Here is a 23215-nt window from a genome sequence, read left to right as displayed (position 1 = left end):
CCAGAGTTACTGCAGTTGGATGCTTAACCCACTGCTCTGCAGTGGGAACTCCATATTATTACTAAAAAATTTTTTTTTCTTATTTTGGCCAGGTATGTGGAGTTTCCTGGGCCAGGGATAGAACTTGTGCCATACCAGCAACCTGAGCTGCAGCATCTATTAACCCTGGACCCTTAAGCATCTTTGACACCAGGGAAGTCCTAATAATACTGTTATTATTATTTGAACTAACTGAATAGAAGGGCCGGTCCTTCTGAGAGTTGGCTATAGCCCCACCCACAATGCCCAAAAGGACACAGCCTACTTTGGCCTGAGTGACGTTACTGTGCCTTTAAGGGGGTGTGACCTGGACAGCAGGAGTTTGGAGGCAGAGATGGTCCTGTTTTTTTAGGCTGATTTTGCTTGGGTTGTCAAGCTTGGAGCAGGATTCAGTTAGGGAGTAGTATTGCAGGTACAGGAAGTGAAACTGGAAAAACAAACAAACAAAAACACAAAAACAAGCAAAGAAACAAAGAAAACACCAAGAAGGAATCAGGGCCCCAGGTCAGAAAGCCAGGCTTCAAAGCAAAGACTGTTCTCAGAAGAGGATGCAGAGGAGGAAGGGAGAGGATGCAGCTGGTGGGGAGCAGATGCTCACAGTACAGACTGAGGGCAGGGCCAGAGGCACCCCCTGCTCCACCGTCAGGCTATGGAGTCAAATAGTTTAGGACAAACTCAGGACTTGAATGTGGCTGGTTCTTTCAATTCAAGGTCTTGAGAGCCTCTAAAAAAAAATGACTTTTTCCATTTGTAGTCAGTCACATTTTTCTGTGTCATCTCCAATCCACCCAGATTTTAACCAATGATTCGCCATTACCAAAGGATATAATACATTTACCTTATGGCTTGAATTACTGATATGGTTGTGATGCTAAAAAAACAATCAGGGAAGTTTTCTCGTGCATCGAGTGATCCAGTGTTGTTACTGCAGTGGCTCGTGTTGCTCAGATTGGGTCGCTGCTGTGACATGGGTTCGATCCCCACCCTGGGAACTTCTACATGCCATGGGCAAGCCCCCCCCCCCAAAAAAAAACACCAACCAACTAGGATGAGTAAAAATCTAGGCACTTGCTCCTAGGCCAAGACCGATGGCTTGCTGGATCCTCTGTGTACAGGGACAGTCACCATCCACATTCTAGGAAGTCAAGTCCTACAACGTCATCAGCAGCAAATCCGCTTGGATCTGTTGTGAAATGTCAGTGTAACCGCACAGATTTCACTTGATTTTAGAAAGCAAAACGGAAACCTTTGCATTTAGTTGGCTGAGGCTGTCTTATTGCGGATAAATATATACCTCTTCCGCTGGGTTTTTGAAATGATGCTAATGGCCCATCTATAACTGAAGGAGATTCTTGACAAATCCAGTAGATGCTCCAGAACTTCATGCACCTACCCATCCTCCACCTCTTGAAGCTCTCTGGCTGCTAAGACACCTGGGTTCCTGTCTGTCTCACCTTGACTTCCAGTATCCTTCATAGAACCTCTTTTCTGTTTTTAAAATTAAAGTATACTTGATTTACAATGTGTTAATTTCGGCTGTATAGGTGTTTTTATTTTTTTTGCTTTTTAGGGCCACACCTATGGCATATGGAAGTTTCCCAGGCTAGGGATCCAATTGGAGCTGCAGCTGCTGGCCACGGCCACAGCCACAGCAATGGTGGATCCAAGCTGTGTCTGCGACCTACACCACAGCTCATGGCAACTCGAATCTTTAACCCACTGAGCAAGGCCAGGGGTCAAACCCTCATCCTCATGGATACTAGTCGGGTTCGTTGACCACTGAACCATGAAGGGAACTCCCCATATGTGTATTCTTTTTTATATTCCTTTCCATTATGGTTTATCCCAGGAGGTTAGATATAGCTCCCTGTGCTACATGATAGGACCTCACTGCTTACCCATTCTAAATGTAATTGTTTGCTTCTATTAACTCCAAACTTCCCATCCATCCCACTCCCTCCCCCTCCCCCTCCCCCTTGGCAACCACAAGTCTGCTCTTTAAGTCTGTGAGCCTGTTTCTGTTCTGTAGATAGGTTCATTTGTGCCACATTTTAGAATCCACATTTAAGTGATATCATATAGTATGTCTTTGTCTTTCTGACTTACTTCACTTAGTATGAGCATCTCTAGGTCCATCCATGTTGCTGCAAATGGCATTATTTTTTATGGCTCAGTAGTATTCCATCACATATATGTACCACGTTGTAATCCATTCAGCTGTCAATGGACATTTAGATGGCTTCCATGTTTTGGCTATTGTGAATAGTGCTGCAGTGAACATAGGGGTGCATATATCTTTTTGGATTGCAGTTTTGTCTGGATATATTCCCAGGAGTGGGATTGCTGGATCATATGGTAACTGTGTTTTTAGTTTTCTGAGGAACCTCCATATTGTTTTCCATAGTGGCTGCACTTACTTTCCCACCAACAGCGTAGGAGGAAAACTTCTTTTCCTGTCCTGTTAATTCTAATGTCCCACTGGATTGTGCCTACAGACACCTTTCTTTCACTTTATATGCTTTCATCCTCATTTAAACGATCATCTTTCTTTTTTTTTTTGGTCATGTTCTCAGCATGTGGAAGTTCCAGGGCCAGGGATCAAACTGGAGCCACAGTAGTAACCCAAGCTGCTGCAGGGACAATGCCAGATCCTTCACCTGCTGAGCCACAAGGGAACTCCCCAGAATGATTGTAGTTCATATTTGGAGGACCCTCTATCCCGTCTGTATCCCTGGCTTCACCCCACTGAGTTCAAGATCTCTATTTTTTTTTCTTTTTTTGTCTTTTTGCCTTTTCTAGGGCCATTCCCATGGCATACAGAGGTTCCCAGGCTAGGGGTCTAATCGGGTCTGGCTGGCCTACACCAGAGCCACAGCAACTCGGGATCCGAGCCGTGTCTGTGACCGACACCACAGCTCATGGCAGTGCTGGATCCTTAAGCCCCCGAGCAAGGCCAAGGACCGAGCCCACATCCTCTTGGATACTAGTTGCGTTCGTGACCTGCTGAGCCACAACAGGAACTCCTAGGATATTTCAGATATTGACTTAAATGATAAACAATTTATTTTTTAAAAATAGGCTAATAATGCTTGGAAAGAAATAATAATAATTTAAAGTAATCTATCCATCAATGTTAAAAAATTAAAGCTGGAGTGAAAGTTACATGACCCCTTGTCTGTATATCTTGGAGACTTAATTTGTCCAAGGGAAATGTTTGCAAGCCAGTATTTCTGGTTTCCAAGAAGACAGGCCTGGATGAGCTAGAGCTGTCCAAGGGTAAGTTAGTGCAACTACTGTAGAAGTAAAAGGCAGTCTTGAGCTGATCTGTGTTGAGATCTTGGATTTTATGTCAGATGGGTGCAGACCAGATGTGGATTATCTCTGATGCTGCCTTACTCTTGTTTTTCTGTAGTTCCCTTTGTAATGCTCTTCCTTCCTCCCAGGCTGGGTGCACAGAAGCAGAATGGCAGAGTTGCCCCCCTCCCCGGGGGGCAGTTCTTGGTGTGCTAGATGCTTCTATGTGAGGCCTCAGTGATGCTGATGACAGCACTCACCTGCAGAATGGTTCCAGCCTCCTGTCACTTGGAAAAGGGCACTTGGTGGGGGGGGGGGCAGGGAGGAGAGCACTTTTCTCCTGCTTGTCTTGCTCCTGGACTGGCCTGGAGAGACACAGTGGAAGAACAGAGAGTATAAGATCAAAAATATTACCACCTGGAGTTCTGGCTGTAGCTCAGCAGGTTAATAACTGTGAGGAGGTGGGTTTGATCCCTGGCTGAGCTCAGTGAGTTAAGGGTCCAGCATTGCCACAAGCGGCATGAGGCTCAGATCTGATGTGACTGTGGCTGTGGTGTAGAGCCCTAGCTGCAGCTAGGGATTTAGCCCCTGGCCTGGGAACTTCCATATGCTGGGGGTATAGGGGCAAAAGGAAAAGAAAAAAAATAGAAAAAAATATTGCCAACCAACTCATTGATTTTGATGTGTATATTTAAAGACATTAAGGCAAAACATCTGGAATGCATCCTTTATTCAGTCCAAAAGAAGTTTTTTGGCCATACTTGAGGCATTCAGAAGTTCCTGGGCCAGGGATCAGATCCACAGCCGTAACCTCAGCCGCTGCAGAGACAACTCGGGATCTGTAACCCGCTTAGCCATCAGGGAACTCCCAAGTCAACAAATTTTAATTGAGCCCCACTTTGTTTGAGTTACGGGGCTTATGAAATGAGGTCTTCAAAGTGTGTGATTCTTGGTCTAGAAAAACAAAGCTTGCTTTTTTGGGTCACAGTTTATTTTTCTCATTTTATTTACTTACGTGTTTATTTATTTTCCTTTTTTGGCCGTGCTTTCAGCAAGCATTAGGGATAGAACCTGAGCCACAGCAGGGGCAAATGCCGGACACTTAACCTGCTGTGCCACCTACTCTCCTCACTTTACATGAAAATCTATTTGGAAATACACTGCACGTTTTAGAGATCTATCTATCTTCCTTCCTTCCTTCCTTTTCTCTCTCCCTCTTTCTTTCTTTCTTTCTGGCTGCACCTGCCACATATGGAAGTACCCAGGCTGGGGGTCGAATCGGAGCTGCACCTGTCGGACTACAGCACAGCCACAGCAATGCCAGATCTGCGCCACATCTATGACCTACACCACAGCTCTTGGCAATGCTGGATCCCCAATCCACTGAGCAAGGCCAGGGGTCGAACCCGAGTCCTCATGGATGCCAGTCAGGTTTGTTACCATTGAGCCTCAACAGGAACTCTGTGCATATTTTAAACATTTCTGAAGTAGACGCTGTGGACTATAATTAGATCCCAGCTCAGTGACTCACCTCTCCACTCAGTATTCATGCTTGAGCACAGCAGACCTCTTCCATTTAATGAGTCGTTCTGACTCCCCAGCACATTTGCTATGATCTAAGAATTCAGATAACCCTGATTATTAGAGCTGTTTAAGGTAGGAGTCAACACACTTGAGTAACTTCCTGACTGTCTCTGAGAAAGTAAAGCATTAATTGAATTTTCATGAATGAGCTTCACAACTGCTCCTTTGGCCCCTGGATGGCTCTGGGTCAAGGTTCTTCAGGGATCCTGGTGGGATTGAGAAGTCTGACCTTGGACTGCCTGAATATTTTTGAACTTCAAGTTTAATATCTCTGCACTATGTATCTGAAACAAGTTACTAAACAAAGTACATATTATATTTACTATACATAATTTGCAGTTTACAATGTCAAAGTTTGACAGTTTACAGATTGTTTTGCAGTATATATGCAGTTGTTGTTAGAGTATAGTTGATTTACAGTGTTGTGTCAATTTCTGCTGTACAGCATAGTGACCCAGTCATACATGTAAATCTATACATACATTCTTTTTCTCATACTATCTTCCATCATGTTCTATGCCAAGATACAGTATATTTTTACATGGACTAGTTTTCCCCCCAAGAGGATAAAATCACATCATGATCTTACTCATTCCAGAATTTTCTACCTACTTCTGTACTGTTACCTTATTACCAGCACCATATGAAGGCTGCAGCGCCTTTATAATGTGCTTGGAAATGCAAATAACATATTCTGATGCCTAAATCACTATGTTTATGAAAAATGTTTACATAAGAACATTACAGATAAAAAGCTTAAATCCAGGGTTCCCTAGTAGCTCAGTGGGTTAAGGATCCAGTGTTGTCACTGCTGTGGCTCTGTCACAGCCATGGCAAGGTTTTGAAACCTGTCCTGGGAAATTCCATATGCTGTGGGTGTGGCAAAAAAAGAAAAAAAATCAAAAACTTAAATCAATGTAGAAAAGTAAGAATGTCTAAGGAAACCCATCCATCCACTAGCTTTATATTTGAATTCTGCTGGGTGGGAGCTGGTTGGTCTTTCCCCTTGTTTTGTTCCTGTTAACAGTGGAGACTAAGGGTGGCTGACACTGCCTAATAGTAGTCTCCAGTGGAGTTCCCGGCATGGATGAGTGGTAAACAAACTCAATTAGTATCCATGAGAATGGCAGCTGCAGCTCTGATTTGACCCCTACCCTGGGAACTTTCATATGCTACAGGTGTGGCCCTAAAAAGACAAAAAACAAACAAAAACAACAACAAAAAAACCCCAGTGGCCCCCAAAAGATAGTCCATATAAACAAAATAGTATCTGCTAAATAATAATTGAAATAATGTCTACCTTCTTTCTGGGTAACACATCCACAGAAATATATTTTTCTCATATTGTGCTTCAGGATTTTTTTTTTTTTTGACCTTTTTAGGGCTGCACCTGTGGCATATGGAGGTTCCCAGGCTAGGGGTCTAACTGGAGCTACAGCTGCCCCATCCAAGCTGCATTTGTGACCTACACCACAGCTCACGGCAAAGCCGGATCCTTAACCCATTGAGTGAGGCCAGGGATGGAACCCCAACCTCATGGTTCCTAGTTGGATGCGTTTCCTCTTTGCCAGACAAGAACTCCAAAGTTTTGTAGTCTTATCACTTTTCAACTCTATTTTCTCATTATTGTACCAATTACTGTGAAAATGTACCTGGAGGTACCAAGCCCTCAGCTAAGGGCTTTAAGTCTTTTAATATAGGAGTTCTCGTTGTGGCTCAGTGGTAACGAACCTGACTAGTAACCATGAGGACGAGGCTTCAATCCCTGGCCTCACCTAGTGGGTTGGGGATCAGGGGTTGCCGTGAGCTGTGGTGTAGGTCCCAGACAAGGCTGGATCTGGCATTGATGTGGCTGTGTCTTAGACCGGCGGCTGCAGCTCCCATCCAACCCCTAGCCTGGGAACTTCCTTATGTAACGGGTTCAGCTCTAAAAAGACCAAAAAAAAAAAAAGACCCAATATATATTGAGGTGCTATGTATTAATATCTACATTGCTGTGTTGATCTGTTAACAGAAAAAGTTTAGAAATCTTCTTTTGGTATGTTGACAGGTGTGTTACAAGCCCAGATGGAAATGTGATTAACCCTGATGTGATGTCTCTTTTCCTTCTGGATACAGACAATTGCAGCCACAGGGATGAGTGCCTCTTCCACCTTCCTAGAGTCCAAATCCATCCATGTGTGGGCACAGCCACCCCAACGCAAGTCCGCTGTCCATCCTCCAAATCAGATTCCCTGCTTGAACCCTGTTATGGAGAAATACCCAAGACATCACTGAACAATGATCAGCAATATCTCAGCAGAGGAAAGAAAATCAATGCTTTAACAACCCTACATGGAGGTGGGGGGAACGTCTTGGTGACAACTGGAAGGCTCTGAAGAGGTTACTTCGTTACAAAGAGCGCTAGATTGTGCAGGCTCTAAGCTTAACACAACTCATCACCAACCTCCTCCCAGCGGCCCCTCCATCTTCACAGTGGGGACTGTCATGTGATTTCCCTCCCCAGCTTGCTGGGGGATAATGTGTGGAGGAGACTTGATCAATAACTGGTACCTTCATATGTGTGGATGCTGGGTTAGCTATTTAACTACCACTTCCATTACCTTGCAACATTTGGGCAGAGGTCGTTACCCTGACACTAGTTTTCATACATTTGGTAAACACCTGCTTCTCCCTTCTTTCCAAAACCCCAGGTGAGGTGCTATGGTCTCCTCATATCACAAGGTGAATAACTTGGGGGTAGGGGGATGGGGACAGAGCCATTGAGGTTCCAGGGCCACCTGGTTGGAGGAGGGATGACCTGGGTGGGCTGGAAGCAAGGCTTGCTGGTGGAATGCTGGCTTCTGTGATGCTTCCAGGTGCTTGCCTCCTGGACTAGCCCCCGTGCCCAGATACAGTCAGTGCTCCGGGATCTCCAGGATGAGGATTTTTTTTTGGCCGCCGTGGCATATGCAATTCTCCAGCCATGGATCAGATCCGAGAGGCAGTTGCAACCTAAGCCGCAGCGCGACGATGCTGGATCCTTAACCTACTGTGCCCGGCAGGGGATGGAACCTGCGTCCCTGCTCTCCCAAGACAACCCCTATCCCCTTGTGCCACACTGGGAACTCCAGGATGGGGACTTGGAGCATTCCGCTGGCCAGCTGGCCAGGCAGCGGCGGGAGCACTGCACCACGAGGCCGGAGGTCTGGTTTCTAGCTCTGGTCCTGCTTTGACTCTGCCGTGGGTCCTCTGCAAGCTGCAAGGTAGGTGGGGAGATGATCTCTTCTAGCCTAAGCCTGATGAGTCCTGAGCCTCCTTCATTACAATGAGAACTGGGGTTAAAAATACCCCTGAACTTCCTCTTCCACAGAGAAGTGCAGGAGGACTTACAAGTCAAAGACACCTGTGGCCCCGAGGGCGTGTGTGTGTGTGTGTGTGTGTGTGTGTGTGTGTGTGTGTGTGTGTGAGAGAGAGAGAGAGAGAGAGAGAGAGAGAGAGAGAGAGAGCGAGCGGGAGCGCGGTGCCCCTGTGTGAGGGGCCTTGATTGCTCAACACCGGGCTCGGCCGCTTTCCATCCTCCCCCCTCCGTTCCGACTTCCCGCCTAGGCCTCCCAGTGGCCGTCAGGGGTCCCTGCAGACATCACTTCCCCACGGCGGTGGGCTCTCCCGGAGCTCACGGGCTTCCTGACCTTTGCCATGAGTGAAGCTAAGGAGGAAAAGAATTTTAACCTACCAGAACCGCAAAGACACTGAGCACAGGATTGATTCTCCTAAGTGCAATCTACAAAGTTTTGGTAAGTCAGTCTGCCCGGGGAGGGGAGGGCAGCCCACGGAAAGCAAGGGGGACAAGGAGGGTGGGAAGAAGGAGGCTGCGCGAGGGGGGCTCTGCCCAGAAAGAGGAAGGACCACACTCGCCGAGTAGCCACCGATCACTTTCTGTGGGGCCCCCTGCCACCGCCCAGTCCTTGCCCCTCCCTCAACTTTTCCAGGTCACAGGCGCGCGTGGAGCCGCCACCTGCGGGGTGGTCTCCCGGTGTGACTGCCGCCGTGGGGGCGGCCCCGGCGGGGGCGCCCGCTCCCGGCGGAGGGACCCACTGCGGGAGCGCGGCCGGCGTGACCCCCGCCCGGCGGCTCGCGGCCCCCCTCCCCGAGGCTCGCAGCCCCCACCCGGCGCGCGGGGCTTGGCCGCGGTCCCGCGCGCTCCCCGCCCCCGGGTCTCCGGAGGCTCCGCGGCCGCTGGAGCCGGAGGTGGAGCCGAGCCCGCGGCGCCGCGCAGGAGGAGCGGCCGGCGGCGAGAGCGGCAGGAGCTGGCCGGCAGCACCTCGCAGTGAGTCGGGCCGGGGCTGGCCGGGCGTGGGTGCCGCGGGCCAGTCTGGGCTGCATCCTTGCGCCCCCTGGCCCCAGCTGGCTCGCGGAGGGCGGGGCCGCGGTGAGGGGTCGCGCCGCAGGGGGGGAGGGGTAGGACAGCGGAAGAGGGGGCTCGATTCGTGGGGTGCGGCGCCCGCAGGTGGGCCCGCGGGGTTATAGAGGGGTCTTCCCGGGAAGGGCCCGGGCTCGCCCGCGCCGGGATCACTTGGCTTCACCAGCTCTGGTGGTCTTTAGCTGTTTAATTACTTTCTCGAACACCCACTAAAAAGTAGCTTTTGCACGTGCCCGCGTGACTGCTGTGCTGCTCCTGCACAGAATCATCTCTGCTGGGATGGAGAAGCGCGGGGGGCGATGGGCAGCCTGCTCTCTGCCTCGGACCCGGGCCCGGGCGAACGTGCCCGAGGGTCACCGCGGTCCAGGACGCTGGAAAGAAATGCTGTGTGCGGTCGGTGGAGGAGCCACGCTAGGGCACGGTCTGAGGGTGGGGGGTGAAGGGCGGCGGAGGAGGAAAGCTGTACAAAGATGCGGCGAAGTTGTTGTTTCCGCGGCGTTTCCTGCACCTGCACAACCGTCAGTGACTTTGAAGTTATCTTTTCATCGATGAGCAAAGGGATGAGAGAGGAGAAGGTCTAACAGCTTGGTGCATGCCGAAACAGCGAGCCTTGGGAAACACTAATACACGATAGAGTGGGTATTTCGCAAACTCCGCTTTCATTCTGATTTCAAAGCCTCGGAGTGCTTTTTCCTTAAATGTCATTAGATAGGTCTAGATGATAATTAACTGTTCTGTCACGTCTTTTTTAGTAGCAATTTTAAATTCAATTCTACCGGATTTCTTGGATTTTTTTTTAACATTTTCATCCATGAAAGTCGTAATTATTACAGCCTTGCTTGTAACAATGAACATTAATAAGCTCTGCACGGTGCTGTCATGTTGTTTATTGGAAGGAGCTTTCAAAGTGGGGAATAGAAGCATAAAACAAAAGCACCTCAGTCATAAAAACTGACTTGAACATGTCTAACAGTGCATAATGGCACATGGGGTGGCCCTTGTGTTCCCAGAGAAGGTTAATTCCTGGAAAGCAAGAGATGGGTCATAACTGTTGTAGGAACCTAGTAAAAATGTGGTAGTTCCTTCCATCCTGTGTGTATTCGGAAGTGTACCATGTAAAAATGCTTTATTTCTATTCATCTTTGTGTTCCAAATCTCATACGGCTGTTTGTGAACTGGACTAATGGGGTTCAAAGAAACATCACAAACTTCTGGATCCACCAAGTGATTCTAAAGTGAAGGAGGATTTGCTTTGCCGTCCCAGACACTTGGGCTCCAAGCAGCCTCCCATTTAGGAACTGTGTGACCTTGGGCAAGTCAGTCTTTGTTTCGACTTTGTAAAATCCCAGTGCTATTCCTTATGAAAATGCTAGGAAAAATGAGGTAACACTTAGGAATTTATCCCAGTGCCCAGAACACAGTACATGTTCTCGAAATGTTTCTCTCTCTCTCTCTCTTTTTTTTTTTCTTTGGTTTTTAGGGCTGCTGCTGTGGCATATGGAAGTTCCCAAGCTAGGGGTGGAATCAGACCTGCAGCTGCCGGCCTGTACCACAGCCACAGCAACCCAGGCTCCGAGCCTCATCTGTGACCTACACCACAGCTCACGGCAACGCCAGATCCTTAACCCCTGAGCGATGGCCAGGGATCAAACCTGCCCGAATCCTCGTGGATACTAGTCAGGTTCATTATCACTGAGCCACAATGGGAACTCCTTGAAATGTTGTCTCTTGTCTTCCTTGACTTTCAGGAACCCCCAGGTCTGGCATGCTTCAATGTGGTTGTTATTTTTAACTTAAAATTCCTTCTTCTGTGCAGTTTTCCTTCACCTCCCATTCATTCAGGTGTCTGTTATTGGAGGAAGGACCTCAAATGCTGCCCTGTCTGGGTGTTCGGAAATGAGCAGCTGCCACTCTGGGGGTGGGGGTGGGCAATACTTCAGGTTTTTCCTGTTGCTCCGACTCCATCACAAGGTCATATGATGATGAATGTACTTCCCAGTCTTTGTGTTGTTCCAGCTCTGTCCCTAGTGTAATATTGTCCCATTGGAAAGGTGTCACACTCTCCGTGTTTTACCCTGTCTCTCCAGGCCAGCGCAGGCCTGGCAGAGCGTGGCGCTTCATAAATATTTGTGAATTTGAAAGACAATGTAATGAAGTTATTCTTTAGGTCACTTTTTGTTGTTGTTCCTGGTGAAAGGACCTTGGGATTCTAAGTGATGGCCTTACTATAGGTTAGGGCCAATAGAGGTCATTAAAGAAGGTAACTCAGGTAGACTTTATTATGTATCGATTTTGCCCTGGTGATGAAGCAGTCTTAGAAAACCGACCAAGCCAAGTTGGCATAGCGGCTCCACCACTAGGGGCCTCCTCTGCATAGTGTATCACCCAGGCTGTCATTTATTACCATTACTTTGCCCTGTAAGGTGTCAAAGGAATTTAACTTCCTGGTTTCTGGACTTAGAGTACTTTATTAGAAAAGGGCAACCTGGTGTAAAAAGCATTCCCCACACGCTGAAAAATACATGCCAGTGGTCTTTTTTTAAATTAAAATTGTTTAAAATGATAGTTGACTTTCAATGTTGTGTCAATTGTTGCTGTACAGCAAAGTGACCCAGTGTGTATATATATATATGTATTATATATATATACACACGCATTCTTTTCCTATCTTCCATCATGTTGTAGCCCAAGAGATTGGACATAGTTCTCTGTGCTGTACAGCAGGAGCCAGTGGTCTTAACTGAGGAATTGGGTACTATTTTAGAAAAACTTTAGGAGTTCCTGTCGTGGTGCAGTGGTTAACGAATTTGGCTAGGAACCATGAGGTTGCGAATTTGATTCCAGGCCTTGTTCAGTGGGTTAAGGATCTGGCGTTGCCGTGAGCTGTGGTGTGGGTCGCAGACGTGGCTCGGATTCCGTGTTGCTGTGGCTCTGGTGCAGGCCGGTGGCTACAGCTCCGATCCAATTAGACCCCTAGCCTGGGAACCTCCATATGCCGTGGAAGTGGCTCAAGAAAAGGCAAAAAAAAAAAAAGAAAAAAGAAAAAAAGAAAAACTTTAAAGTGAAAGGTTTAAAGGAGGTTTAAAAATTGGGGTTTGTGCTTTCTGTATCCTTATATTCAAATATATGATTTTAAAAATCTTTCTAGGAGTTCCCATTGTGGCTCAGTGGGTTAAGAACTCAATATAGTGTCTGTGAGGATTCGGGTTCCATCGCTGACCTCACTCAGTGAGTTAAAGGATCTGGTATTGCCGTGAGCTGTGGTGTAGGTCACAGATGCGGTTCAGATCTAGTGTTGCTGTGGCTGTGGTGTAGGCTGGCAATTGCAGCTCTGATTTGACCCCTAGCCTGGGAACTTCCATATACCATGGTGTGGACGTAAAAAGAAAACAACAACAAAAAAAGACTTTCCAAAAACTCAAATAAGACTTTCCAAAAACTCAAATATATGATTTTGGTCTACTATTTTCAGGGGCTTTGGGGCATGATTTTGGTTAGAGCTTTTTTAAATCTATCTTTTAATATGTTCAATGTTGTGTCATTTCCTTAATAGGTACTTGGAGCATTAATAAGTTGTTTTTCAAGGAATTTTATCTGGCCAGTAGAAGCTGCTAGTGCCTTTTCTTTTTTACAAAGGGGCCACCTTAAATTTCACACATTAAAAAAATGTGTTTTATTACATTCCAATATGTATCACTGAAAGGCGTTTTTCTTCAGGGAGTTTTTGAAAAGCCCTCATTTCTAAATTTTGACTTGAATGAAGTGAATCAGGCTCGAGACTGCAGAACATCTTGAAGGTGTGTCAGTGTGTTTATTTGTCAGATGTAATTTGCTATTTGGTAGGAAAAATACCAGCCATGTATGTAAGCAAACATGATTACTGAAAATATTGCCATATTGTTTATGAATGGATAAGAGAATATTGTATTGTCAGGTTTTCAGTGAAATTTAATTACAGTGGTAAACATCAGGAATCTGTAAAATAAAACTTAGAACAGTTAGAGGAGAGCTCAGTGCATTGTAGGCCCTAAATCTTACTGAGGGGTTTCTTCTGAATTCAGAGGGTCATCACAACTCTGACCCGATTTTCACCGGGCGGGAGTTTAAAACAAGAAAGGTGATCTTTGCTAATTTTCTGTCAAGGTCTAGGTCAGTACTCTTTAGGGAACTGGGGAAGAGGAAGAACTGCAAGAAGGTCATAGAGAATTTTTATTATCGCTTCCTCCTGATTAAGCTAACTTTTGGGGATTACTTTTTTTTTTTTTTTTTAAAGGGCTGCATCCGTGGCATATGGAGGTTCCCAGACTTGGGGTCGAATTGGAGCTGTAGCTGCTGGATCTGAGCCTTGTCTGCGACCTACACCACAGCTCACTGCAATGCTGGATCCTCAACCCACTCATCAAGGTCAGGGATCGAACCTATGTCCTCATGTATACTAGCTGGGTTTGTTAATTGCTGAGCCACGCCAGGAACGCCAGGGATTACTTTTAGAATGCTCAGCATGTCAGAAAGCTACATAGATCCCTTTTGTGCAAATGTTCCTGAATGCCAGTCTGCATGCCCGGTGCACAGTGAGGCCAAATAAACTGAAATGTCAGAGTTTGGAGCAGAAAAAGGTTTAGTGTGGGCCATGCAAGGGGATGGGTGGGTGGTTCCCAAAAAAGTCCAAGCTCTTTGAAGAGTTTCAATAAAGCCTATTTATTTATTTATTTTTTTATAAACTCTGGGCCACAACTGTAAGGAGAGTCACAGTAGTGACAAGGCAGGTTCCTTAACGCACTGAGCCACCAGGGAACTATAGCAAAGCACTTTTAAAAGACCAGGTGAGGAAGGGGCGTGCTTGGTTGTTGCAGATTTCTTGGTGCAGGAATCCTTTGTTCTTGCAGCTGTCCAGGTAGGTCAGATCATGTTTCTGTAAACCTCCAACAAGACAGATGTTATTCTCTGTTCTGCAACTTTATATCTCTATATGAATGGATTCTTAAAGGTCAGAGCCCTGAGAATAGGCTATCCTGTATATTTCAAGCTATAGGCAACATTATTTTACAAAGTGTGCAGACAGCCTGGTGTCTTTCTGCCTCTTCCACCTCTCCCAAGAAGGAAGCTAAGGTTTAGCTAAATGATAGGTATAGCACTGCATGCAGAGTGACGCATTTTAGTTTGGACAAGAGCCCTCTCCTTTTTTTTTTTTTCTGGCCACATTTGAAGTATGGGGATGTTCCTGGGCCAGGGATTGAACTTGAGCCATAGCCATGACCTGAGCCATAGCAGTGACAGCACAGGATCCTTAATCTGCTGCGCCACCGGGGAACTCCACGAGCCCCTGAGCTGACCAAGATTATGACTGGCCTGAGGTGGGAGGAATTGAGTGTTTACACCTGGGAGTCTTTTTTAAGGCATCTGAGCTTGGGTGGTGCCCGCTGGATGCATGGAAATGGCAACTCTAGTGTTTGCAAAGAAAGCTATGGATCCTGCGACTTAGTGAAACATGACTTAGCCCCAGAGATAATTTTTTGTGGTTTTTAGATAGTGAGAAACATAACATTTGGTTATCCTGGGGTCACGTCTGGTCCTCTTTCATTTTCATCCATGGGGATATTTGAGTTGGTGGAGGAAAAGGGAAGCAGGAAACAGGGAGGAGGTAGATAGGAGTTGTTGATTATACTGGACACCGGGACCGCTTATTTTCTGTTCCCGAGGCACATGGGCACTTAATAATAGGTGCTGTTCACTGATGACTTGGGGATATCCTCAGCTCCTCTGTTAATGAAATTAGCAAGATGATGGTCTTTGACTTAGGTCCTGGCTACTCTCAAAAGTGACTTTAGGAGTTCCCTGGTGGCACAGTGGGTTAAAGATCTGATGTTGTCACTGGTGTGGCTTGGGTCACCGTTGTGGTGCGGGTTCCATCCCTGGCCCTGGAACTTCCGCATGCCGTGGGTGCAATTGGAAAGACAAAGTGACTTTTTACTTCTGTCTTCTGTCCTTTAGGGACTTGCTATAGCTAATGTGTCAGCTGACATCTGTGAACAGGGCTGCCTCTAGCCCATGAAGTGCCCCTTGGAAGTGGAACATCTGTTCCAGGGTGCAGGGCATGGGAAGCAGAGTGAACGTCAGCCCACCCACCTCCCGCTGGGCACCTTGTGGGGCACAGTCTGCACAGCTGGGTGTGAGGCTCACCTCTGTACAAGTGGTTAGAACAGTGCTGGGCACATGGTTGGTGAGAGATGTATCACTGCTGGTGGAGGTGATGGTTATTATTATTGTTGTTATTATTGTTATTATTATTATTGCTGTTGGCATTGCTTTTGGGTAGGCCATTCTGTTAGGCACAATAATCTGAAACAGAGAATTCAGGTGAATTTAGTGATTATAACAGTGTTTGTAAAAAGCAAGTGGTTCATTAATTTCAGGTGTCTCTTTTTTTTTGTTTTTTTTTCCTAGAGCCACACCTGTGGCATATGGAAGTTCCCAGGCTAGGGGTCGAATCAGAGCTGTAGCTGCCGGCCTACGCCACAGCCACAGCAACATGGGATCCGAGCCGTGTCTGCAACCTACACCACAGCTCACAGCAACGCCGGATCCTTAACCCACGGAGCAAGGCCAGGGATCGAACCCGCAACCTCATGGTTCCTAGTTGGATTCGTGAACCACTGAGCCACAACGGGAACTCCCATTTCAGGTTTCTTGTTGCATTTCTCCTACAGTTCTTCCCTTCATGTGACAAAAAAGGCTCCCACAGAGCATTTATCCCGTGGCAGCTGCTCTGCCAAATGTGGGCTGGGAATTACTCATTCAGTCAGCACAGCAACCCTAGGACGCATGCGTTATTATTACCCGCATTTTACAGAGCAGAAAACCAAGGTGTAGGGAGCTGAGTTATGTGCTGAGGGCCCACTCCTGGGTGGCGGACCTGGCCTTGAGTCCGTGTCTACTTGGCCCCTGAACTTCTGTGCTCTCTTCCCCAGCATAAATAATCCTTACATTGGTATCCCAGAAAACGTCTTCGAGTTCCAAGGGTCAACCAAATGGGGAAACATTGGTCTTCCTTAGATTATTGTATTTGTATTCTTTTCTAGACAGGAGGGAACAAGATGACAAATGAATTTTTATCACTGTGTCTGCCTCAGCATTTTGTATTTATAGATTTTTTTATATGGGGCTTTTTTCAGTAGCTCAAAATACAATACAGTGTGGTACAACTTATTTCTGTACAGCATTTAACTTCTTATCAGGGCACTTTGCAGGCATGTTATAAGTGGAAGAAAATCAAGCATGTGGGTTGTAGAAGATGAAGGTGTGAAGGTTGGAATCACCTGTCCGTGCATTCATTTAACAAATATTTCTTTCTTTTTTTTTTTTTTGGTCTTTTTGCCATTTCTTGGGCCGCTCCCGTGGCATATGGAGGTTCCCAGGCCAGGGGTCGAATTGGAGCTGTAGCCACCGGCCTACGCCTCAGCCACAGCAACTCAGGATCTGAGCCTTGTCTGTGACCGACACCACAGCTCACGGCAACACTGGATCCTTAACCCACTGAGCAAGGGCAGAGATCGAACCCGCAACCACATGGTTCCTAGTCAGATTCGTTAACCACTGAGCCACGACGGGAACTCCAATAAATATTTCTTTTTCACTTCTGTTAAGAGACGCTGTTAGATACCACGGGGATTGTAAAGATGGGGAGGACTGCAGTGGAGGGGAAAGCTTTGAGTTTTTGGGGCTGGGCATTGCTGGGGTTTGAGTCAAAGCTCTCTTGCTTACTGACTGGGGGTCTCACCCCATCATTAAGCATCTCTGAGGCTTCCTTGTGTGCAGAGTAGGAATAATAATACTTCATAGGCTGTTGGAGGAGTTAAAGGAGACCCTCCTGCACTGTCAGTGGGAATGTAAATTGGTGCAACCACTAGGGAGAACAGTAGGGATGTTCCTTAGAAAGCTAAAAATAGAACTGTCATACAATCCAGCAATCCCACTCCTGGGCCTCTATCCAGAGAAAACCATAATTCGAAGAGATACATGCACTCCAGTGTTCACTGCAGCACTATTCACAATAGCCAAGACATGGAAGCAACTTAAATGTCCACCAGCAGAGGAGTGGATAAAGAAGGTGTGTGTGTGTGTGTGTTTGTGTGTGTGTGTGTGTGTGTGTGTGTGTATTACTCAGCCCTAAAAAGAGAATGAAATAATGCCATTTGCCGCAACGTGGATGGACATAGAGATGATCGCACGAAGTGAATTCAGACATAGACAAATCAAATGAGATCACTTACATATTGGATCTAATAAAAATGATGCAAAAGAACTTATTTATAACACAGAAACAGACTCACAGATTTTTGAAGTCAAATATATGGTTACCAAAGGGGAAAGGTGGGGGAGAGGGATAAATTAGGAGTTTGGGATTAACAGAGACACACTACTGTGTATGAAATAGATAACCAATAAGGACCTGTTATAGAGCACAGGGAATGCTACTCAATATCCTGTCATAACCTGTCTGGGAAAAGAATCTGATAAGAATGTGTATATGGGTATGTATAACTGAATCCCTTTGCTGTACACCTGAAATTAACACACCATTGTAAAAGTCAATTCTACTCCAATAAAATTTTAAAAAAAGAATTAAATGAAATGCATGGGGAAGGCATCAGGACACCAGAGGTAGTGGGTACTGACCCACAGTGATGTCCTTCCTCTTCAGTCTTACCTGTCTCTTCTCACCCACTGCACCCCCACCCCCGGCCTTTACAGAGTGTGGTGGAGATAACTTAAAATCCAAAGTAGAATGAATCAAAATGTTCCTTTCTGGGGAGTTCTCATTGCGGCTTAGTGGGTTATGAACCTGACTAGTATCCATGAGGACACAGGTTTGATCCCTGGGCTTGATCAGTGGGTTAAGGATCTGGTGTTGGCATGAACTATGGTGTAGGTCGCAGACATGGCTCAGATCCCGCATTGTTGTGTCTGTGGTGTAGGCTGGCAGCTATTGCTCTGATTTGACCCCTATCCTGGGAACACCCATATGCTGCACGTGAGGCCATAAAAAAAAAAAGAAAGAAAAACCCAAAAAACAAAAACAAAATTTTCCTTTCTGGTTCTCCCCTGTGGGGGGCTGGCATGGACCTAGTGGGTGATGTGTGAGCTGGTACCATGTCAGGGCCTGACACTCTGGTTATTACCCAGGAAAAGGATGAATTCCAGGAAGCAAGGGCAGTGTGGAGCCCAGGATGGGTGCCTGTGGGTCCAGGGGGTGAAGGTGAGGCTCTTTGAGGGTGAAGCCCAGAACTCGGGTCTCATGGAAATGGGAACAAGCCAGAAATGAAGCTGGAAGTGGGCCGGGCGGAAAGGGTTTGGGAACTGGCTGGGGAGCCAAGCAAGAACACTAGCAGCTTGTTCTTGGGGGAGGGGTTGCCAGTGGTGGTGGTGGGGGTCACTTGACTCGGATGTGGGGCTGGCAGGCTGTGCTGAGCATTGGGGAGAGACCCTTGGCTTCCTCCTACCCCGCACCCTGTTTGCTGCAGGGCCTGGTATAAGACATCTACTCCCTGGCCTCTGACTGCAGGATTTTTCCAAAAGTGGTGCAGCCTCTCCCCGCAAACAGCTAAATCAAAATTAGTGGCTGTTGCCAGTTTCCACTCTGGATCTTCCAGGGGTAGCTGGTATCACAAGAAAAGAAGCCTTTATTGATGCCAGTTGGAGATTTGGTTAAAAATACATCCAGGTCTGTTCATGGTGAGGCGGGGATCCAGGCCCACGGCCTGTGGAGGGTCTGGCTGGCATTTCTGCAACTGTGCCGTGAGACCAGGGGGTGGTTTCAGGGAGATGCTCTCTGTGGTTTTATGATAATGGGCCGCCTTGTTTGGTGTGTGTCAGGGGGGTGTAGATGCCGAGTGTGGTAGGGAGGGAGGGAGTGTGGCCTTTACAAAATCCTTTCAGTCTGGGAAGCTCTACCTCAGCCAGGGAGGGGGAGGCCCTGACTCGTTTATTATGTGTCAGCACAGGGGCATAAACCAGCCCTTCTGTGAATAAGCAGACAGAACCTGTCCAGGTGCAAGAGAAGCTTGATTCAGGGTTTTTTTTTTTGGGGGGGGGGACCAAAAAGCAAGACATTTAAAAAAGGTATTGAATAGGGCAACAGTTTGTTTAAAGCAAGTTACTGTAATTTTCAAAACCCCATTTTATAGAATTAATAGAGTGTATTAAAATGAAATGAACAAGAAGGCTTTTAAAAAGTAACAAAATGATGGCTTTGTGGGAAGAAGAAGAATCCTTGCAATGAAACCCAGGTTGGTTCCTGTGGTTCTTGGGGAGGTGCGTGGAGTGAATATTTGCTGATTGTTCTTATAGGTGGGAAAGGATGGGAAACCATGAGCTAAATGAGGAAGCAGCCCAGGGGGCTAGAGTCAGGTCACCCAAGTTCACATTCTACCCTTTCTTTTTTTTTTGGTTGTGCCCTGGGCATGTGGAAATTCCCCGGTCAGGGATTGAACCCATGCCACAGTGGCAACCTGAGCTATAGCAGTGACAATGCTGGATCTTTAACCCACTGAAGTACAGGGGAACTCCAAACATTCCACCCTTTCTTAACTGAGATCTTGGGCAAGTTACTTCATTCTTTAGGGTTTTGTCATCCCTAAAATGAGGGTAACAGTGCCCATCCTACTGGGCAGTTTGCTGGGTGGAAACTTTTTTTAAAAATTTTTTATTGTTATTTCCCCAGTACAGTTTTTTTTTTCTACTGTACAGCATGGTGACCCAGTTACACATACATGTACACATGCTTTTTTCTCCCATTCTCATGCTCCATCATAAGAGACTAGACATTGTTCTCAGTGCTATACAGCAGGATCTCATTGCTAATCCATTCCAAAAGCAATAGTTTGCATCTCTTAACCCCAAGGTCCCAATCCATCCAAGCAAACATAATAAAAGGCTGGGTGGAAACTTGATGGTATCGGCTGTTGTGATTACAGAGGAGCACAGGAAGGGAGGTGGAGGGAAAGACGAGGGTCCGAAGCCTTGAGACTGCGAGGAGCAGCATCTGCATTCACCTTGGACCTGGACTCCTCTAGTTCTACTCTTTCGTAGTTTTGTTTGTTTTGCTTTTTTTGGTCATGGCATGCAGCGGCTGGATGTGGGATCTCAATTCCCAGACCAGGGCTTGAACCCAGGCTGCAGCCGAGTAAAAGCACTGAGTCCTAACCACTAACCACCAGAGAACTCCCTCTTGCATAATGTTTAATGTCTTAAGTTCTAGATGCTTATAATCAAATATGTCTTGATCCCCTTCTATGTGCATGTCCCTATAATAGGATGCTTGGTGTGGACGCTGGTCCCAGAAAACCACCCCGAGTGTCCTCACGTAGCTCACAGTCTCAGACTGAGTGAGACGGTGACTGGGACTAGCCATTAAAGAGTAAATTCCTCCTGTCCCTAGCTGGCCTTTTCTTATTTCCCGTCTGCTCCAGGTAGAAATGGGTGGAAGAGAAATACTTCTTGGGCCTCCAAAGACATAAATAACTCAAAATACTCAGGGTAGGAGTTCTCACCATGGTGTAGCCAGTTAGGAATCCGACTGCAGCAGCTCAGATTGGGTTCCTGACCCAGGAATTTCTATATGCTGCAGGTGCAGCCATTATTAAAAAAAAGAGAGAGAGAAAAAAAAGAATCCAGCTGTAGTGGCTTGGGTTGCTGCAGAGGTGTGGGTTCAGTCCCCACCCAGAGCAGTGGGTTAAAGGATCTGGTGTTGGTCACAACTGTGGCTTGGATTCAGTCCTGGCCCGGGAACTTCCTTAAGCTGCGGGTGCGGCCATATAAAACAGCAACAGCAACAACAACAAAAAACCCAGACAAACTCAGGGTACTTTTTTTTGTATCTTGCTTGCATAGACGTAACATTTCTTTAAAGTACGGGGAAACCAAAGGCAGAATCTTGTGTTTTGCAGGGGATATTTCTTTGGATGTACCTGTGACCTGCATGCTCTTGTATCTAAAGCGTTTTCTTTTCGGGGGAGGATCCTTTTGTCTTTTCCCTAAACCCATGGCCAGTAGATTTCTGGGCCAGAGTAACCTGAGTGTGGAGAGTTTTTGTTTCTTTTGTTTGGTGTCTCTCCTGGAGGCAGAGGGGTACAGAAGTCGCTACAGAAGGAGACCAGGTTGCTGGAGAAAGGATTCCAGAGCTGACTCACTCTGTGGCCATGAGCAAATGCTTAATCCCTAAAGTAGGAATTTAATCACTGAGACTCAGGGCCCATTTGAATGCAAACCAATGAAATTTATGGACTGTGAATGGCTTCATCAATCCAAATGATGGCTGAAACCAAAGCCTGAGCCTCAGACTAGGGACTCTGCTGGATCAAGTAAGCTGATTCAACATCCTGTGTTGTCACAAACATGACTTTTCTCTGTAGAGAGTCTATTATTCACTTAATTAAGAGTCCTGAAGATATTTTCGCTGAATATCCATGGGTAGACAGGAGAATTTATCCCGTTTCACTGGAATTACCTTTTTCTCTTCCTCTAAGAGTGAGTCTGGACCTGTACCTGGGTCATTGCTTAAATATCAGCTGCCTCTGTACACTGATGGCAAGTAGAAATTCAGAGACAGAATTGGAAAAAACGGAAAAGTAGCTTTTTTTTTTTTTTTTTGTCTTAGGGCTGCACCCGAGGCGTATGGAAGTTCCCAGGCTTAGGGGTTGAATCAGAGCTGCAGCTGCTGGCCTGCGCCACAGCCACCGCAACACCAGATCTAAGCCGTGTCTGTGATCTACACCAGAGCTCTTGACAATGCTGGATCCTGAATCCACTGAGCGAGGCCAGGGATCAAACCTGTGTCCTCATGGATACTAGTTGGATTAATTACTGCTGAGCCATGATGGGAACTCTGGGAAAAGTAGCTTTAATTACCAGGCAAAGAGGTGAACACAGCAGGCTAGTGTCTCAAGGACTGTGCCCGCCTTGGAGAGGGTAGTGAGGAGTCTGTCTTACAGTGTTTGAGGAGCAGGGCGTGATCGGCTCATGGAGATTTTCCTGATTGGGTGGTGGTGAGGTCATTGGGAGTCAGTGTCATCAACCTTCTGGTTCCGCTGGTCTGGGTCTGTGTGCTTGTGGGCAGCATACAAGTTGACTTCTTCCACCCGGTGGGGGCTTCAGCACCTGCAAAAGAGCTTCAAGGGCAAGGCTCAGAATGTTGTCTGTAGTCTTTGAAGAACTGAAGGTCCTTGACTTTGTTGAATGGCTAAACTATTATTATTCTGTCTTGCTTGACTGTTTTCCTTTTTCTCTGTATTTTCTCACTTCTCTGGTTTAATTGCTTCTTTGACTAAAGTTTTTCTATAGATTAAAAGGCAGGTGGAGGACATGAGTGAGCGTCCACTCTGGGAAGGCCTCACAGGGTCCTGCTTGGTGACAGCACCATGAGGAGTGTGGGGAGCAGAGGCTGTGAGAACACACCTCCTTAGGCCTAATGTGGAACGGGTTTTGGTTTTTTTAATTTTTAAATTTTAAATTTTATTTTTGCTTTTTGGGCTGCACCTGAGGTGCATGGAAGTTCCCAGTCTAGGGGTTGAGTCAGAGCTGCAGCTGCCAGCCTATACCACAGCCATAGCAACAGGGGATCCAAGCCACATCTGCCACCTACACCACAGCTCTCGGGCAACGCCAGATCCTTAACCCACTGAGCAAGGCCAGGGATCAAACCTGCATCCTCACAAACACTGTGTCAGGTTCTTAACCTGCTGAGCTACAATAGGAATTCCTAAATCAACTATGCTTTAATTTAAAAAAAGTGCATCAAGAAAAAGCCTTCATATCTATCATCTGTAAAATAGAGTTCACCCTTGCCCCCCCAAATGATGACCTAGCCATTTAGCGGAATGACGTTGCTGGGAATGGAGC

At 46.7% G+C, this 23215-nt stretch overlaps 1 protein-coding gene across 3 annotated transcripts in view; it reads left to right on the top strand.

The window, feature by feature from the left end:
* Positions 1-8462: 8462 nt before the first annotated feature.
* Positions 8463-23215, top strand: part of CSGALNACT1 (chondroitin sulfate N-acetylgalactosaminyltransferase 1) — a 357571-nt gene continuing 342818 nt past the window's right edge. The window contains exon 1 of one of the 3 annotated variants that reach the window (XM_047771740.1): positions 8463-8693. The gene's annotated coding sequence lies outside the window, so the exon portion shown is untranslated. Of the gene's footprint in view, positions 8694-9099; positions 9227-23215 lie in introns of those variants that run through there. The other 2 variants (XM_047771741.1, XM_047771746.1) reach the window with 2 other exon arrangements.

Source organism: Phacochoerus africanus, chromosome 3 (genome assembly GCF_016906955.1).
Source record: "Phacochoerus africanus isolate WHEZ1 chromosome 3, ROS_Pafr_v1, whole genome shotgun sequence".
Taxonomy (NCBI): domain Eukaryota; kingdom Metazoa; phylum Chordata; class Mammalia; order Artiodactyla; family Suidae; genus Phacochoerus; species Phacochoerus africanus.
The sequence above is the reverse complement of the archived record's forward strand: the minus strand, read 5'-3'. Positions and strand labels throughout refer to the sequence as shown.